The sequence below is a fragment of the Humulus lupulus genome, chromosome 3, assembly GCF_963169125.1.
Source record: "Humulus lupulus chromosome 3, drHumLupu1.1, whole genome shotgun sequence".
Lineage (NCBI taxonomy): Eukaryota > Viridiplantae > Streptophyta > Magnoliopsida > Rosales > Cannabaceae > Humulus > Humulus lupulus.
In genome coordinates, this window is record NC_084795.1 from 5,791,703 (window position 1) to 5,799,707 (window position 8,005).

The 8,005-nt window shown below is 39.1% G+C and overlaps 1 non-coding gene across 1 annotated transcript; it reads right to left on the reverse strand.

Moving 5' to 3' along the window:
* Positions 1-6,369: 6,369 nt before the first annotated feature.
* On the reverse strand, positions 6,370-6,476 carry LOC133828243 (small nucleolar RNA R71). Its single transcript, XR_009890873.1, has one exon. It is a non-coding gene; the product is annotated as a small nucleolar RNA R71 (small nucleolar RNA).
* Between the last annotated feature and the right edge of the window lie 1,529 nt (positions 6,477-8,005).

Sequence of the window (8,005 nt, forward strand, 5' to 3'; positions counted from 1 at the left end):
GATCCTCTCCGCCTCAAAGAAAGCGTCAGGGGCCACAGCTCAACTTGCACCATGTCGCGGCCTGTGTCCGTAATTCTTGAGGATCTGCATATCTGGGTCGCAACTCTCCCAAAGCCATGCCGCGGCCCGTGTCTCTAATTTCTGGGATTTGGCTCTTCTATGCTGCAACCCTCCTTAGCCATGCCGCGGCCCAAGTCTCTTCTCCAAAACATCGATTCTGTTTAAAGGGCTGGCCGCGACTCCAAAGCACTCATGACGCGACCCTTAAAACATTTTTCAACTCATGCATTTTTAAGGCCGAAAAATCACCAACGCCTCCCAAACACGTTGAGATTCATCTTTTGTCAAAAATATCACCGAAAGTTGGATATTTCTTCTCTTTTTTGAACTTTTTCCTCCAAGTACTCCAATCTTCCTTTTATTCACAAAAACTGCAAAACAAACAAAAGCATAAACCCACACTAAATGAAAGAAAAATGACATAAAAGACTACCTAAAACACCACCTAAACATGCATAAACTAGACTCAACAAACTCCCCCAAACTTAACATTTACTCGCCCTCGAGTAAAGATTGACTTCAAACTTAAAACAAAATACAACACAAACAATTAAGCCTTTATAGTGTTCACATCGCATTGTCATCATTCTCAAAATATCAACTGCATTTTACAACTAGAATTTCAGTCCGATCACTCTAACAATTAACCTAAATGCCTCCACTGGAAATTATAATATGATTTGCAAATGACAAAATGAACAATTAGAATACATCACACATGTCTTACTCATACCAACAATCCACTAACCAATATTCAATATGCTTGCATACTTGCATTTCTCCACTAATGTCAACAACGCTGTTTTGGAATCAACAAGACTTTTAAGGTTCATACATTGTGGCTTAGGTAATGGTAGTTGAAAAGACATTTAGGCTTCATTATACCATAAGCACATAAAAAACCAGTCAAACCAACTGTAATGCCCCAAATTCTCCGATGTGTTTAACGGCATGAATAGTAGGCCGGGAGGGCCGTACTTGCTTAATTATGTTATTAATTGATAAATGCATGTATATGTTGATTATATTATGATATGATGTGAAATGCATGCATGTGAGTCCATATTTCTTATTACAGGGGTGTGATGGTAATTTGGCCCGTCGAGGGTAAATTGATTATTTGTACGCAAGTTGGTGATATATTTTGAGACCACATTATGATGTGGGTTTGTTCGAGCCATTTGGCATGATACGATCCAAGAATGTTAATTATCGGTTTGGTCATAACAGGCTTAAGCTCGGGGCTCGGGTTGAGTCTCGGGGTGTTTTAATGATTAGAATGTTACCGGGCATTAAAGGGTAACGGGATGTGAAATATTGGTGTTTGAGATTAGCGAGAATTGGGAAGCGTTAATTATGATTAACGGTGTAGGTGGAAAGTGCCAAAATTACCCTTGAAGTGATTTTAGAGGCTTTAGGTGGCTTAAGGGTATTTTGGTCATTTGGGTGGATTTGTATGACCTTTAAGTTGGCTTTAGATGGCTGTAGAAACAGAACAAAAACAGGGCATTCTCCTTCCTTCCCGTACGTTCATCTCTCTCATTTTCTTCTTTGGAATTTTGAACTCAAAGGGTGGAATTAAGCTAGGAGATCAAGGGGCTAAGGTTGTAGACTTAGTTCAGCCATTGAAGAGGGTTTAGTTTCGAATTTGAGGTGAGTTTTATCCATTATTTTTTTCTGGTTTATCTCTGTTTTAGTGTTAGTTTTCAGCTTGTGTTTTTATGGTGGATTGTTGGAATTAATTGAAGTTTTGATTGGGGTTTGTCTTGGGTTTTGCTAAGGGTGTGATATAGAACAAGTTTAGGGATTTTATTGGAGGTTTGGGTGGTGTTTAAACTGGGTTTGAAGGGTTGGTTCTAAGAGGAAACTCAAGGGAAGAAAAACAGGGGTTTTGGCTGAGCTGGAGGTTGCGCCGCGGCATGGCCAGGGTGAGCCGCGGCCCTTGGGGAATGCTGAGTTTGGGCGCCTCTGTTTGAGGGGCGGGCCGTGGCATGGCCAAGGAGGGCCGCGGCCCTTAAGGCATTTTTGGCCAGAAATGGTTTTTTTGGCTCGGGGATGCAAGCTTAAGGCCTCGGGGTTGAACCTACTACCCGGTTGAGTAGTGTTTGATGTCCCGGAGGTTAGGTTTTGGTTTGGGAACCTTTTATTATTCATTTTATTGATGGAATCCCATAATTGGTTATGACCAGGTAACCGCTAAAGGAGTAAAAGGTCGATCGTTCTCAGGGTCATTCTTTTATCCGTTCTAGCTCGAACCAGAGGTAGGAAAACTGCACCCCAAGTGTGACATGCATGGATATTCGTGAGGAATGTTGGTTGTGTTATATGGACTTGGATTGAATATGGAATGTTTAGCATATGTTGCTCATTTGTGTATGGTACTGACTCATTAGTCAAGTTTGGCAAAGGTGCTAGTATTAACTGTGAAGTTGTGACTTATTAGTCAGGTTCGGCAGTGGTACTGGGCACTGGTCACATTGAGCTGACTCATTAGTCAGGACGGCCTTAGCGTGTTAACGCAAGCCAACAAGATTGGATCTAATCAACTATCAGCATTGAATGGCTCAAAGATCATTAATGCCAGACCGACCCCGAGGGTCGATGAATGAAATAAGCGCTTGGAGGCTAGTGGCTTACCTAGCAGCCACTCTCCCACTTGAAACAGTGACATGCATGGCAGTCACTCAGTATGGTTTACCAGAACCTGTTGAAGTCTAGGGGCTTACCTAACAGCCACTCTTCCATTTGAATTAGTGACATGCTAGTCAGTCACTCAGTATGGTTTATCAGGACCTCTTGTGGTGTTTACTCATTGGTTTGAAAGCTTTATGCTCAGTGTGATTATAATGATAATTATTTGATAATGTTTATGCAAAGTGTTATGTTTTCTTGCTGGGCTTTGGCTCATGGGTGCTATGTGGTGCAGGTAGAGGGAAAGAAAAGCTCACCTAGCCTTGAGTGGAGAGCTGATGTGGTGATGTGTACATATGCGGCCGCTTGACCACCACGGCCAAGGTGTTCTCAGAGGAACTAGGGGGATTACCCTATTTTTGCCGCTTAGGTCGGCGGGTTTGTAACTTTGAAACAGTAGTGACCATTTTGTACTGAGAACCACTTGTAAATGTTTTGTTTAGCTCTGCAGAGCGATTTGTAATAAAATCTCCATTTCCTTTTTATTGGTTTTATACCTTAACCTGTTAATTACACTTAGAGCACGTTTTTTACCAAACGACTCGGGTAGCGAGTCAAATTTCCGGTCCACCGTTCACCGTAACTGTTCTGGGGTAACCAGGGCGTTACACCAACCTTCTTCTTTTTCAACAATTGAGAAAATCACAAAACAATGCTCCAACATCACTTTATTTACTTATTTTTCACTCTTTAAGCTTTTTTTTTTTAAATTCATAAATTAGTGATGTTGCAAGAGCTTTTACACTTCTCTCAATCATTAAAGTACATTATTTATCCACATATCAACGATCTTACCCAATACACTTCATTTCCCCCAAACTTATTTCTAAGTTTATGGCACAACTCAAGGACAATGGAAAATAGTAATGGGTACATTTTTGGCTTAATAGTGTGGTTAAACAATTAATCAAGTACGCTAAGGCACAAAGGGGCAACTAAGGATAAAAATAATATCGGTAGGCTTGAAAGGCTCAAACGTTTCAACAAAGTTGCCGAGATCATTTTCCAATACACATGTTATCAAGGATTTCGTCTCAAAAGACAAGAAATGCAGGTTCTATTCTATTCCACAATTCATTCCTCATACCCAAGTAAAACATGTATAGCATATGCTAAGTATTCACATTTACACAACATATTCAAATTTCTAAAAGGCATCAAAATTAATCCAAAGAGTAATCAAATCAAGCACACGGTTAAACACAATCTACATTTTACAAGTGACAACAACAACATTTATTCATATCATTGGCTTAACTTTTGACACACACAACAACTAAAACAACAAAATTTAAAAACTAAACTAAACTAAACTAACACAGAAAAATAAGTCCCTCCCCCAAAATTTATTTCACATTGTTCCCAATGTGCACATTAGAACCCAAGGGAAGGAAACTTACCTGACAACGAAAACATAAACTTGAGATGCCTCTCAAGGGCGCTGTCGTTAACGTCATTTAGCTGGACGCTAACCATTTTCTAAAATTCAACTCGGATCTAAACCACCCCTCATGTCCTTAAGAGCCATAGTATATGGGTAGAAAAATGCTTACCCATTCTATTGATATCACCACCATATTTATACAAGAAAAGGAAGATTTAGACTTTAAGCCTAAGCCTACACTCACGCTCATCCTTAGCTGTAGGCCAAAACTTAAGCCTTAATATCATAATTCGATTAAAGAAGATATTTCCCTAATATACATGAGATTATTGATAAGCGTACAAAATGTACGTTTATTTATAACATTTTCAGATTGATTTGGTTGTTTTTCTCAAGAGAAAGTTTCTATTTAATCTGTTTGGTGAACTTGTGCAGTGTGTCGCAATAATTCTGATTTGTTCGAGAATTTGGTTAAATGTTTGTTTTAGTAGCCGAAAATTGGCTAATCTTTGGAAATATGGGACAGGCGATATATCGCCTGTCTTGGGCGATATATCGCCTGTCTTGGGCGATATATCGCCACTTGTGGAATTCCAAAATTCGGTTTAAACAGAACGACATCAGAAACTCGCGTTTTCATCAAGAAAATTCACCAAGCGATATATTGCAGCATTAGAGGCGATATATCGGCACGAGGGCATTTTTGGAAATTTTCATGGAAATTCGTAGGTTTTTGGATTTTTGTAAAAAGAATAAAAAGAAGATCGAAAGGGACAGAGGAGGAGGAAGCATTCTGACGGAAAAGGGAAAGAAACAGAGAAGAATCCACGATTATTTCGTTTGTGTTTATTTTTATGTTTTTGAATTTTAGATTGTGTGATGAAGTTTAATATTATGAACTAAATTTGTATTATGAGTATTTTAATGTAGTCACTGGATATTCTATTCGTCTTTAATGCAATTTCTATGAATCTTTGAATTTATGGTTATCTATTGTTCTTATGTTTAATGCTTGTAATTGATTGGCCATCTGTTGCATGATTATTGGTTTTAATTCAATATCTGAAAAGTGAGAATTGGAATAGCTTTAGACAATAGACATAGATTTCAATTTAGAACGAAAGTATCAAATTGGTTTGTGTAGCAATTAGGTTTTTGTTCTTAATGCGGTTTATGTGTAGAATTTATCACAGACATGTAGAAAATTCGCAGGTAAACTGAATATTTTATATCTTGAGAGAGAATAGAATTGTCATTAGTAAACTTGCTATAACCATAGATCAAAGAAACATATTAGTTGTATTATTGATTGAATAGAATTGAAGGTTGATGAAATTAGAATACTCTAATCTTTCGCTTATATTAAATTTCGTTAATTAAATTGTGCTTTCTTAGTTTATTGTTCATTGTTAATTGTCATTAAAAATTTCATTAGTCAAATAGAAATAAAAGTTTGCTATTGGTAATTATTAGATCAATTCCCTGACGGAACGATAATATATTTCCACTACTATTACTTGTTTATTCGATTGCGTATACTTGCGCAGTAGTAAAAATTCGCAACAAGTTTTTGGCGCCGTTGCCGGGGAATTGATATTCTATTAATATCAAGATAGTTAATTTTTATTCTAATTTGGCTGTTTTTATTATTTGAACTAATCCAAGTTGTCGCATTCTGTTTTAATAGGTGAATCTTTTGTATGCGACGTGAAGGATCTGCAAATCTTGTTCCTGTTAATCCTGAAATCGAAAGATCCTGCAGACAAAACAGAAGGAAAAAGAGGTTGGAAGCATCAATGGCTGCCAACCAAAGAGACGGGTTTAACAACAATGATGGTCATAATCATATCGCTCAGGACCAAAATGTGCGAGCATTAAGAGATTATGTGCTCCCCGCTGTCACAGGAGTACACTCGTGCATTAGGCCGCCTACTATTACTGCCAATAACTTTGAGATTAAGCCGGCGATGATACAAATGGTCCAGACTTCTGTTCAGTTTGGTGGTCTCCCCAATGAGGATCCTAACTTGCACATAGTGAATTTCCTTGAGCTATGTGCAACGTTTAAGTTTAATGGGGTGAGCGATGATGCAATAAGGCTGAGATTGTTCCCTTTTTCACTAAGGGACAGGGCAAAAAGTTGGCTTATTTCTCTACAGGCCAACTCAATCAATACATGGGAGGAACTAGCTCAGAAGTTTCTCTCAAAGTTCTTTCCTCCTGCAAAAGCTGCTAAGTTGAGGGGAGAAATCAATAACTTCTATCAGAATGAGGGAGAGTCATTGTACGATGCATGGGAAAGATTCAAAGACCTGCTCAGAAAATGCCCTCATCACGGTATAGAGAAGTGGATGTTAGTCCACAATTTTTATAATGGGCTTTGCGGTACTACTCGCACTATAATAGATGCAGCAGCAGGTGGTGCTTTCATGAGTAAAGGGGCTGATGAGGCATATGAATTGTTAGAGGAGATGACTATGAACAATTATCAGTGGCCTGCTGAACGAGATACTTCACAGAGAAAAGTAGCTGGGGTACATGAATTAGATGCTATAACTGCTTTAACTGCTCAGGTTGCTTCATTGACAAAGCAGTTGCAACAAAACAAGATCTCAGCTCAAGCCCAGGCTATATAGATGCAATCAGGGTGTGAAATATGTGGAGGGCCTCATTTGTATGAACAGTGTACAGCGGCCAACATGTATGGTAATATGCCAGTTAATCAGGCTCAGGTACAGGCAGTTGGTAATTTTCAGAGGCCTTATCAGAATCCATTCTCCAATACTTATAATCCTGGGTGGAGAAATCACCCAAATTTCTCATGGAGAAACAATCAGGGCCAACAGTCACAGTTTCAAGGGCCATACCAGCAACACATGCCACAACAGCCTATGAATCAAGCCTCATCGTCACACCAGCCTAGACCGCAAGATCAACCAGAAAAGCCTAATGAATTGCAAGCAGCCTTGTTGACCCTCACTAATACTCAGACTCAATTCATGACTGAGACCAGATCCTCTATTCGAAACCTTGAGACATAAGTGGGTCAGTTGGCCAACATGCTTAATAACAGACCGCAAGGGAATTTACCTAGTAATACTGTGGTAAATCCTAAAGAGAATTGTCAAGCAATTTCGTTGAGGAATGGTAAGCAAGTGGAGCAGCCCAATGTACAAAAGTCAGTGGTTCAGAATAAAGAGTTGGGTGAGAAATCAGATACAAAAGCGAATGGGGTTACTGAAGACCACCAAGGTTCAAACAAGTGTCCTCCCGTTGTTGATAGTCAGCCAGTTCAAGTTCCATATCCTCAGAGGCTTAGAAAAACTAAACTTAATAAACAGTTTTCTAAGTTTTTAGAGGTATTCAAAAAGCTGCACATCAATATTCCATTTGCTGAGGCATTAGAGCAGATGCCTAGTTATGTCAAATTTATTAAAGAGATTCTGTCAAAGAAAAGAAAGATGGAGGAGTATGAGACGGTGGCGCTCACTGAAGAGTGCAGTGCGATATTGCAGAGGAAGTTGCCCCAAAAGTTGAGAGATCCGGGGAGCTTTACTATACCGTGTACAATTGGGAAATTTGAATGTAAGCATGCTTTGTGTGATTTGGGGGCGAGTATAAATCTGATGCCTTTGTCTGTATTCAGAAGACTTGGTTTGGGGGAGGCTAGTCCTACAACAGTCACTCTACAATTAGCAGATCGATTAGTGAAACACCCCAGAGGAATCATAGAGGATGTTCTTGTGAAGGTGGATAAGTTCATTTTTCCGGCAGATTTCATAGTTCTGGATATGGAGGAGGATATGGATGTACCAATCATTCTGGGCAGGCCATTTTTAGCTACTGGGCAGGCTTTGATTGATGTTCAGA